This window comes from Cupressus sempervirens, chromosome 3 (assembly GCF_028749045.1).
Source record: "Cupressus sempervirens isolate cs-2001-9-10 chromosome 3, ASM2874904v1, whole genome shotgun sequence".
NCBI lineage: Eukaryota > Viridiplantae > Streptophyta > Pinopsida > Cupressales > Cupressaceae > Cupressus > Cupressus sempervirens.
The window spans coordinates 171,415,105-171,420,271 of record NC_143120.1 but is presented as its reverse complement, the minus strand read 5'-3'; the positions used below and the strand labels follow the sequence as shown (position 1 = coordinate 171,420,271).

The following is a 5,167-nucleotide window of genomic DNA, read 5'->3' as shown; positions in this document are numbered from 1 at the left end:
CATGGAAAGATATATACAAGAACAGATATGCTTAAATAATATTATATAAACCACACACCACAAGGGTTATACACAAGACAAGAGTTTAATTTCATTGAAAGGAATGAGAATACTATTTTAAGATGGGAAATGAATACTATAACCACGTTGAAGCTCACGATCTCAAAGTCAAGGATCCTGATATTGGTAAAGACATAAGAGCTATGCACCGTTCAAATTTATACAATTGCTTATTGTGCCACAATTTGAAGATAACACGCATCATTTTTTATTGTAAGTATTCGAAATGTTTTTTTTGAATCCATATCAATATATGATTACCATTGAAGATATGGGAAAAGTGTATACGTTACATATTCAGCTTGGCATTCAATTTCAGGGAGATGATTGGACATGATTAGTCTTTTCTCTTGTTATATAGAGACCCAACACTAAACAATTGACAAAGTCTAAGAACTATTTCAGAGTTCTAATGAACTGTTTAGCATTTCCTTTGATTAAATTTCTTATTTCAATTAGCATTGTTAAACAGGTTAATAATGTGAAATGCTTTGTCAAAGTTTTGGATCATCATATTCTGTCATTTATCATTGATTTGTGTTTATACCTCGAAGCTTCAGATTGCTTTATATCATCTTGTATTTTCTACCATTCATCATTTAATTAGCCCTGTAAAAGGCATTTTTAAGTGTAAAATGTTTCAACAAGGTTTTCATCAAATTCTATCATCATTTTTCTTATTGTTTTATTTCGATGAATTATTGAGCATGATCTAAACTATTGAGGTTGCCTTATGTTTATGTAAGATTTAATCAAAACATGACTCCTTTGCAAAAGCACGTAGCATTTTTTTGACCGTAATAAAGATGGGATCATTTATCCATGGGAGACTTTTGCAGGTACAAATTCAATACCATATATATGTGAACCTTTTTTCCCATATTTTTACATTCTTTAATTTTATGTTGAAGTGGCTGAATTCACAGGTTTCCGTGCAGTGGGCTTCAGCTTCTCCATATCATTAGTATTAGGAGTGCTTATCCATTTAGCATTGAGCTACTCTACCATTCCTGTAAGTACATTTTTATTTCTGAGGTGAAATATTGGCGGGTTTAACTATCATACATTAAGATGTAATTTCTAGACTAGAAGTGTTAATTAGTTAAAGTTAACTTATTTTTCCAAGCTTAATTTCTTCCTTAATATATAATTATATTTTTAAAAATAAATATCTAATAAGATAACCTTACCCTTATTTCTAAATTTAATTATGTACAAGTTTTTTATCTCCAAAAATAATATGAATTCTCTTATGTTGATTTGTACCCATTACAGGGATGGATACCATCAGTGCAATTAGCAATATATGTTGAGAATATAAAGAGAGCAAAGCATGGTAGCGACACAGGTGTATATGATTTTGGAGGAAGATTTGTTCCAAACAAGTTTGAAGCTATTTTTAACAAATATGCACGCACTCATCCAGACATGCTCTCAAAAGCAGAGGTGGTGGACTCCAGGGTTAGAGCTAATAGAAAACCAAGAGACTTTTTGGACAGTAAGTTTTAATGAATTGAGATATCAACTAAATTGATTTGATTTGGATTTGTTTAGATCATTTATTTGAAATGGTGTGAATTGGTTAATAAGAATTATCTAATTTCAAATAAGCTGTTAAAATATAATATGTAATATATAAATTTATTGTAGAAATATTTAAGCAATCCATATTTTCATAATTCACATAAAATTATATCTAAGCAGAATGTAAGACACACTATGTAAACTTGTCCAATGAAGATCTGAATTCATACATAAACATGCTGTTCACAGCGTACAGTATCATCTAACATTATGACACTGCACACATTGGGTGTGCACTTTGCAGGATTCTAGCCAAGGCAGAATGGGAGCTCTTATATAATTTGGCCAAAAATGAAAATGGATTCTTGGACAAAGCGGCCATCAGAGGTCTTTATGACGGTAGCTTATTCGTATTTTTCGAAAAGAAGATTTCTTCAAAAAAGCAATGATAGACAATTATGATTTCTTTTGGAAGTTTTCAAAATTATGTAATTTGTATATGTGAAGTCTGCATTTTGTTGGAATATGACAATAATGCAGAGCAGCCATAATGAAGTTCTAAAGTAACGAAAGAAGACATATTTTAAAGATTTTTGAACTTTAAAAAGAACGTTTTTATTTTTTAAAGGAATACAAAGGATATGTTTTGGTTGTTATTTTGAAGATATTCTAAAACGTTTTTAATTGTTTAAAGGAATTATACAATGGATATTTTTTGGTTGTTATTTTGAGGATATTCTATTTATCTTGGTTGTCTTGAAGACAAAGTTACGGTTGTAAATTGTAGATTGCAAAAGCAAAAGCAATTGTAATGTTATTGTAAACTGTAAATTTCAAATTGTAAGAGTGATGCAGCAAGTTATGGAGTCTATGATTGTTTTCTTTAATAATAAAGATTTTGGTACCTTGTCTAGTTGAGGATGTTTACTTGATGTTATGTCGAGGTTTTGCCCATATAAATCAGTATCTTATGCGTTCTCTTGTCATTTCATTTCATTTCCCTTTGTGTTTGCAAAATTTAGTTTTTGGGTTTGCATAGTATCAAAATGCTTATTTTTGTAGTGTTTGTGTTAAGATATGGTATTGATTTTGGAAAATCATTTTTCGAACATTTTAAATGATAGGTTCAAAGTGAGGAAATTTATTGAAATTAATAACTTTGAGGCATGGAAGCTCAACATGTGTGTCAAACAAACCCACATATATGTCTGATGAGGGTGGGCAATGTCTAGATATGAGAGCACCCAACACAATTTGGTAGTGTTTTATAGACAATGTTCATTTCAATATTTATGGAAAATAACAACATACTTATGGAATAGATTGGAGTGCTTATGTTGGATTTATGGTTTCACATCTTTGTTACAGTAAAGCACATGGCTTAATTAGTGAAGGGTTGCATGTGCTTTGATAAGCTAGTTATTTTGTAATTGGAATGCTCCCATACAACTTGATTTTCATCTTTTATGAATGTATTTTTATTTCATTATTCAAATGAAAAATTTGATGTCAATTAATGGATGTTAAAGGGGATTTTAGATTTAGAGACATTTTTTGATGGTTTGAAGGATTTATATTCGCTGAAGTTCATGAATTAATTGCTATTTTTATTTTTAAGGTGTCATTGTTGTTAAACTATTGATTATATGACATCCAAATAGTTCTCCTTAAAAAACAACACCCTAATTTTTATGGCCTTTATATAAAAACAATAATGTATGATCAATAAAAAATCCAAATGAAATTAAATTACATAAAAAAGTAAACCAAACACTTTAAAATATACATAAAACAATAATTTTATTTATGAAAAGGACCATATTTTCTATTATGACACATCTTTACAAATGTACTTAGGCACATAAAATTCTATATAATTTCTCATTCTTAAAAACAAAAATCCTATAACAAATATCAAAATACTACGAACTCAAATGAGAAAACTTCCAAATAAGATTTGTTACAACTAATTCGTTTAGGTCTAATTAAAAAATTAAAAGAAATTTCCATTTTATCGATTGACATGAATTGGTCGTACTAAAATGAATTGGACGCGTCCTCTACGTAGCTTATTTTGTACCTTAAAAGCAGTTGAGTATGGACACGATGGAAAGATTATTACAAGCCACCACGGTTGCTTCTACAAGAATTCAAATCCATAAAGAATTCAACCTGAGATTTTATGCATATTCCAAATGTTCTGTACTGGCTGTTTTCAATTGACTATCGTATATAAAATCAATACTCTAAACATGCAGAAGCTCATTATCTTGATGTCAATGAATTAAGTAAACAATTAACATTGCTGTCACAGTTTAGAGATGACACACAACCTTGTATTCATTGCGCTGAGCATTTAAAAGATGTTTTTATTTTGGGGTCCATATAGCTGTATGCTTATTATTCATGTTTTGCCAGAAGTGTACACGTTTAGTTAAAATGCAGCTATCACTTAGTACACGTTAGTTGAGGGCGGCTATCATTGGTTATCCGATAGAATCAGTGTATTGCTTGCTATATAGAGACCCAACACTAAACACTAAACACTACACAAAACAAAGCAAAGCCTTTTCTTTCACAAGCTCAGACTGAAAAATGAACTCTTCCCACAGCTTGAATGAAGACCCTCACCAGGGAAATGAAGGTACGCCTGCCTTGTCATTATATTTCTTACTCGCCATTGGAAAAAAAAATAATAATAATAACATTTTTGTTTGATTATATTTGGATTTCATAGGCTGTTTAAGAGATCAATTTTAATATTGGTTTGTTTGGGGATGAGTTTGAAATTATTAAAGACCATTCTTTTCTCTTATCATTTCATCTTGATGATTGATTGTAAAATAATCTAAAACATTAATGCAATAAAGAATTCACATAATCTAATCCAACAAATTTACAACTAATATTATGAACCATGCAGGTTTGATAGCTTTTTAAGTTTATTTGTATTGGTAATAAAGATTGTCTGATGCAGGAGCATCCAGAGGTATAAGGGCAATCCTGTGTCACCCAAAAAAAATGTACTTAGACTTAGTTTCTGTTTCATGTCTTTACATTTTTGGATACCCATTTGGGTCAAATAAAGGTTCCAACTCTCACAGTTCCACTATCAGTGTGTTTGAAAATCCCAAAAAAATAGGAGCATGCAATTTGGCCATCATTTTGGTGACCTAGAAGGTGTGAATTGGCCAGATGAATGTAATTGTGATTTAGAGCATTCCAAAAAAAGAATCAGGTCAAAAGGCCCCACGGTTTGAAAGTTATGGCAGTTTTTCAGGCTTTGGAGACCTCCTAAGAATGCTTCAGAGTCAGGTTAGGGGCATTAAATGACCTCGAAAAAGGCCAAAAAATGGAAGACGAGCAAAGCTGGTCCATAGGGCTATAGAGCGCTTCGAGAGCTTTTCGAAAATGTAAACGGTTCGTCAATCGGAGCTACGGTTCAAAAGTTATGCCTCCCGAAAGTTCGGTTACCGTTTCTAGATTCTTCTAAATTTGCACCGACTTCTAACGCCGCTTCTAGAACCTTCTATTTGGTCAGTGGATGCCTACTAGCACTTTCTAGAATGTACTCCTAGTCCTT

The 5,167-nt window shown here is 31.3% G+C and overlaps 1 pseudogene; it reads left to right on the top strand.

Annotated features, from left to right (window-relative positions):
* The first annotated feature begins 819 nt into the window (after nucleotides 1-819).
* Nucleotides 820-2,033, top strand: LOC149565323 (peroxygenase-like; annotated as a pseudogene).
* The last annotated feature ends 3,134 nt before the right edge of the window (nucleotides 2,034-5,167 follow it).